The sequence below is a fragment of the Hordeum vulgare genome, chromosome 1H (genome assembly GCF_904849725.1).
Source record: "Hordeum vulgare subsp. vulgare chromosome 1H, MorexV3_pseudomolecules_assembly, whole genome shotgun sequence".
NCBI classification, from domain to species: Eukaryota; Viridiplantae; Streptophyta; class Magnoliopsida; order Poales; family Poaceae; genus Hordeum; species Hordeum vulgare.
Window position 1 is genome coordinate 336,487,402 of NC_058518.1, and position 7,157 is coordinate 336,494,558.

Sequence of the window (7,157 nt, forward strand, 5' to 3'; positions counted from 1 at the left end):
ACAAGCGGGCGCGGTCGTATGGAATGCCGTATTTTGTTCTGGTGCCTCTGGTGCTGTTGGGGAACGAAGCATGGAAAACAAAAATAAAATCTTACGAACACCCAAGATCTATCTTTGGAGATGCATAACAACGAGAGGGCGAGTGTGTCTATGTACCCTTGTAGACCATTAAACGTAAGAATATATAACGCGATTGATGTAGTCATACTCTTCATGATCTAATTGCGATACGATCCGATCTAGCGCCAAACGAACGTCACCACCGTGTTCGACACATGTGCAGCACGAAGACGTCTCTTCCTCCTTGATCCAACAAGTGAGGGCAGGGTAGTACATGGGATCGCCAAATGCATGACAATCAGACGACGATGGTGGTGGTGCTATCTCAGCAGGGCTTCGCCAAGCGTCGCCGAGATCGTAGACGAAGGAGAAAACAGAGTAGGAGAGAGGGAGGGTTGGACCAAGACTTGGGGTGTGAGTGCCCTCCCTCTCCCCCACTATGTATAGGGGCAAGGGGGAGGGGTGCCGGCACTAGCCCCTCCTCCAAGGGAGGGGCGACGGCCTAAGGGGGAAGAGTGGGCCCCAAGGCAAGGGGGGTGCCTCCACCCTGTTTTATTGCTGTTCTATGTGTGATCATGATGCCCTCATGTCCGTATTATGTTTTATCGACACCTTCGTCCCTAAACATGTGGCCATGTTTATGGATCTTGGTTTTTGCTTGAGGACTAGCGAGGTCTAAGCCTGGGCAAGTTGATACGTCCATTTTGCATCATGCTTTCATGTTGATATTTATCGCTTTATGGACTGTTATTATACTTTGTGGTACCATACTTATGCCTTTTCTCTCTTATTTCGCAAGGTTTATTTGAAGAGGGAGAATACCGGCAGCTAGAATTCTGGACTCGAAAAGGAGCAAGTCTGTGTCCTCTATTGTGCGCAACTCCAATTGCCCTGAAAATCAACGTGGAATTTTTTGGGAATATATAAAAAATACTGGGCGAAAGAAGTGTCAGAGGGGAGCTGTCAGGGGCCCACAAGCCTGGTTGCCGCGGCCTACCCCCTAGCCGCGACAACAGGGCTTGTGGGCACCCTGGTGGCCCACTGCCCCCCTCTTTTTCTATATGAAGGGTTTCGTCCGAGAAAAAAATGGGGTGGAGCTTTTTCGTGGATTCTCCACCGCCACGAGGCGGAACTTGAGCATAACCAATCTAGAGCTCTGGCAGGACGATCCTGCCGGGAAAACTTCCCTCCCGGAGGGGGGAAATCGTCGCCATCATCATCACCAACACTCCTCTCGTCGTAGGGGAGTCATCTCCATCAACATCTTCATCAGCACCATCTCCTCTCCAAACCCTAGTTCATCTCTTGTAACCAATCTCCGTCTCGCGACTCCGATTGGTACTTGTAAGGTTGCTAGTAGTGTTGATTACTCTTTGTAGTTGATGCTAGTTGGAATACTTGGTGGAAGAGTATTGATCTCCGTATCGCGTAGTTTTCCTGTGTTTTCGTTTCGAGCCTGTTGTCTGCCGCAGATTTAGAGCAAAGATGTCTCAGGAATCTGTTGGGGAGAATAATCTTCCTCAAGTTCATGAAGAAGTAGATGCTGATCTGAAAAGAGTAGAAGTCATGGAAGCCAGGGACAAAGCTAAGGAGAAAACCCAAGCTAGGGAGGAAGTTCAACCTATGTTCAACATTGAAGACGTTGAAGGAGTGTATTTTCTCCAACCCTTCCTCCACGTGTTGTCTCCATCCTTGATTGAACTCTTGAGGTTTTGTGAAACAACTCGTGCTCGCAATATTTCCCTTTCTCGTGAAGTTGTTTTGCTGGAAAACCATGTCGCAGATCTCCAAGGTATAAATCAAAGATTGATAGCTCTCTTGGAATCAAAGGCAAAGACTCCACCACCGTCACCACCAAAGGAAGACAACTACGCATTGGTATGGGAAACTCCCTTGGCTTATGCCAAGCTTGGGGGAGTTGCCCTGGTATCATATCACCTTTATATCTTTTTCTTTTACCTTTGTTTTAGTTCTTTCCTTTTCAGTTTTTATTTATTCTCTTAGTGGAATAAGTCTTTAGTGTTTAGTTTGAGTCTTTTGCCTTGTGTCTCCCCCGATGTATTCGAGCTTGCGAGCTATATAATAAAGAGTATCTTAGTCAAGGGCTTTGTTTTGTGTCGTGATCAAAAGTATGAAAAGAACGATAGCATGAAAGATCATGAGATGATCTTATGGAAAGTGATAGCTTCACATATAACAAGTATGATGATTGAAACTTGTTGAGAATAGACCAACATAGACCTCATTCATTGTTGCAATTATTAAGAAGTAATAAGGAAAGAGAGGTTCACATATAAATATATCATCTTAGACACTTTCTATAATTGTGAGCACTCACCAAACTATTACATGCTTAGAAGTAGATGTTGGACAAGGAAGACAACATAATGAATTGTGTTTGCTTGGTTCCAAACAATGTTATATGATTAGAGATCCCTTAGCATGTGACGATTGCTTCCACCTCATATTAGCCAAAACTACCGCACCAAGTAGAGATACTACTAGTGCATCCATAAACCTTCAACCCAGTTTTGCCATGAGTGTCCACCATACCTACCTATGGATTGAATAAGATCCCTCAAGTAAGTTGTCATCGGTGCAAGCAATAAAAATTGCTCTCTAATATGTATGATCTATTAGTGTGTGGAAAATAAGCTTTGTACGAACCTGTGATGAGGAAGACATAAAAGCGACAGATTGCATAATAAAGTTCTTTATCACATGCGGCAATATAAAGTGACGTTCCTCCGCAGTAAGAGGACACGCATCCAAACCTCAAAAGTGCATGACAACCTCTGCTTCCCTCTGCGAAGGGCCTATCTTGTACCTTTACTTTTTGCCCTTGTAAGAGTCATGGTGATCTTCACCAATTCCTTATTTCGCCGTTATCTTGGCTACCGGCATATGCTTGGGAAAGATCTATATTCATATATCAACTTGGAGATGAGTACTTATGCTTTATTATTGTTGACTTTACCCTTGAGGAAAATGGTTGGGAGGAAAAATTATAAGCCCCTATCTTTCTCTATGTCCAACTGAAACTTTGATACCATGAGTACCCCGTGAGTTGTAACAATTGTGGAAAACAAAAGAGATGATTGAGTATGTGGATTTGCTTTACAAGATCTTATTTGACTCTTTCTGATAATATGATAAATTGCAATTGCTTCAATGACTATGGATTGTTGTTGGCTACTTCTCGGTAAGGTTCTTATTTCATGCTTTGCTTTGTGAAGGAATTGTTACTTTCCCATAAGAATCTTCATGATGTATTGCTGTTCTATGAGTGATCATGATGCCCTCATGTCCGTATTATGTTTTATCGACACCTTCCTCCCTAAACATGTGGACATGTTTATGGATCTTGGTTTTCGCTTGAGGACAAGCGAGGTCTAAGCTTGGGGGAGTTGATACGTCCATTTTGCATCATGCTTTCATGTTGATATTTATCGCTTTATGGACTGTTATTATACTTTGTGGTACCATACTTATGCCTTTTCTCTCGTATTTTGCAAGGTTTATTTGAAGAGGGAGAATACCGGCAGCTGGAATTCTGGACTGGAAAAGGAGCAAGATTGAGTCCTCTATTCTGCGCAACTCCAATTTTCCTGAAAATCAACGTGGAATTTTTTGGGAATATATAAAAAATACTGCACGAAAGAAGTGTCAGAGGGGAGCTGCCACAGGCCCACAAGCCTGGTTGCCGCGGCCTAAGCCCCTGGCCGCAGCAACAGGGCTTGTGGGCACCCTGGTGGCCCACTGGCCCCCTTCTTTTGCTTTTTCGTGGATTCTCCGCCGTCACGAGGCAGAATTTGAGCAGAACTAATCTAGAGCTTCGGCAGGACGATCCCGCCGGGGAAACTTCCCTCCCGAGGGGGAAATCGTCGCCATCGTCATCGCCAACACTCCTCTCGTTGGAGGGAAGTCATCTCCATCAACATCTTCATCAGCACCATCTCCTCTCCAAACCCTAGTTCATCTCTTGTAACCAATCTCCGTCTCGCGACTCCGATTGGTACTTGTAAGGTTGCTAATAGTGTTGATTACTCTTTGTAGTTGATGCTAGTTGGATTACTTGGTGGAAGAGTTTATGTTCAGATCCTTGATGCTACTCATTACACCTCTGATCATGATTATGATTATGCTTTGTGAGTAGTTACTTTTGTTCCTGAGGACATGCGATAAGTCATGCTGATAATAGTCATGTGAATTTGGTATTCGTTCGGTATTTCGATATGCTGTATGTTGTATTTTCCTCTAGTGGTGTTATGTGAACTTCCACTACATAACACTTCACCATATTTGGGCCTAGGGGAAGGCATTGGGGAGTAGTACGTAGATGATGGGTTGCTAGAGTGACAGAATCTTAAACCCCAGTCTATGCGTTGCTTCGTAAGGGGGTGATTTGGATCCACTACTTTAATGATATGGTTAGACGTTGTCTTAATTCTCTTTCGTAGTTGCGGATGCTTGCGAGAGGGGTTAATCATAAGTGGGATGCTAGTCCAAGTAAGGTCAGTACCCAAGCGCCGGTCCACCCACATATCAAACTATCAAAGTAACGAACACGAATCATATGAACATGATGAAATTAGCATGACAGAAATTCTCGTGTGTCCTCGGGAGCGTTTTTCCTCTTATAAGACTTTGTTCAGGCTTGTCCCTTGCTACAAAAGGGATTGGGCCACTTTGTTGCACCGTTTCTACTACTTGTTTCTTGTTACTTTTCGCTTGCTACGTTTCACCTCACTACACCATCACTTGTTACCGCTACTTTGAGTGCTTGCAGTTATCACCTTGCTGAAAATCGTTTATTAGAGCCTTGTTCTCCTCGTTGGGTTCGACACTCTTACTTATCGAAAGGATTACGATTGACCCCCTATACTTGTGGGTCATCAAGACTCTTTTCTGGCGCCGTTGCCGGGGAGGGAAGCGCCTTTGGTAAGTGGAATTTGGTAAGGAAACATTTATATACTGTGCTGAAATTTATTGTCACTTGTCACTATGGAGACTGTTCCTTTGAGGAATTTGTTCGGGGTATCTTCACCACGAACGGAAGTACAAGGGGTTGCTCCTCAACCTGAGGTACCTACTGAAAATATCTTTTATGAAATCCCTTCGGGTATGCTTGAGAAACTGCTGGCTAATCCTTTTACAGGAGATGGATCATCACATCCAGACTTGCATCTGATCTATGTAGATGAAGTTTGTGGTTTATTTAAACTTGCAGGTTTGCCCGAGGATGAGGTAAAGAAGAAAGTCTTTCCTTTATCTTTGCAGGATAAGGTGTTGACATGGTATAGGCTATGTGATGATACTGGATCATGGGACTACAATCGGTTGAAATTGGAATTTCATCAAAAGTTTTATTCTATGCATTTAGTACATCGTGATCGGAATTATATTTATAACTTTTGGCCTCGTGACAGGGAAAGCATAGCTCAAGCTTGAGAGAGGCTTAAATCAATGCTATATTCATGCCCCAATCATGAGCTCTCAAGAGAAATTATCACTCAAAACTTTTATGCTCGGCTTTCTCATGAAGATCGTACCATGCTTGACACTTCTTATACCGGTTCTTTTATGAAGAAGGATATTGACCACAAGTGGAATTTATTGGAAAGAATCAAACGTAACTTTGAAGATTGGGAGCTTGAAGAAGGTAAGGAGTCAGGTATGAATTTCCAGTTTGATTGCATTAAATCTTTTGTTGAAACAAACACTTCTAGAGATTTTAGCGCTAAGTATGGACTTGACTCTGAGATAGTAGCTTCTCTATGTGAATGTTTTGCTGCTCATGTTGATCTTCCCAAAGAGAAGTGGTTTAAGTATCATCCGCCTATAGATGTCAACATAGTTAAACCCAATCTAGTTGAAGAGAAAGTCATTGCCTTTAGTGATCCTATTATTTCTTGTGCCTATGCTGAGAAACCACCTTACCCTGCCAGGAAAAAGGATTATTCTAAAGCTCCAACTGTGATACATAGGGGTTACACTAGACCACTTGCACCCCCTGAGGAAATTAGAGTTGAACCTAGTGTTGATATTATCAAAGATCTCTTAGCCGAAGACATAGACGGGCATGTTATCAAATTCTGTGAGGACTCTGCTAGAATTGCTAAACCTCAAGCGAAAGACAAATACGGACCTGTAGTTGGCCTGCCCGTTGTTTCTGTCAAGATAGGAGATCACTGTTATCATGGTTTATGTGATATGGGTGCTAGTGTTAGTGCAATACCCCGGAACCTATATGATGAAATCAAAGATGAGATTGCATCTGCTGAGTTAGAACCCATTGATGTCACTATTACGCTAGCTAATAGGGACACTATCTGCCCTGTGGGAATTGTGAGAGACGTAGAAGTCCTATGTGGTAAGACGAAGTATCCTATTGATTTCCTCGTCCTTGCTACTGCACAAGATAGCTTTTGTCCCATCATATTTGGTAGACCCTTTCTCAACACTGTCAATGCTCATATTGATTGCGTTAAACAGACTGTCACTATTAGTTTCGAGGGTGTGTCTAATGAATTTAACTTCTCCAAGTTTGGAAGACAACCTCATGAAAAAGAGTCGTCTGGTAGGGATGAAATCATTGCTCTTGCCTCTATTGCCGTACCTCCTACGGATCCTTTAGAGCAATATCTGCTTGAGCATGAAAATGATATGCATATGGATGAAAGAGATGAGATAGATAAAATTGTTTTAGAACAATATCCTATTCTCAAGAATAATCTGCCTGTTGAAATGCTTGGGGATCCTCCCCCACCAAAGGGTGATCCTGTGTTCGAGCTAAAACAGTTACCAGATACTCTTAAGTATGCCTATCTTGATGAGAAGGAGATATATCCTATTATTATTAGTGCTCACCTCTCGAATCACGAAGATAAGAAGTTATTAAAAACTTTGAGGAAGCACCGTGCTGCTGTTGGATATACTCTTGACGATCTTAAGGGTATTAGTCCCACTCTATGTCAGCACAGGATTAAAACCGATCCTGATTCTAAGCTAGTTGCTGATCATCAACGGAGATTAAATCCGAGGATGAAAGAGGTCGTGAGAAAAGAAATATTAAAGCTTCTGGAAGCAGGAATCAT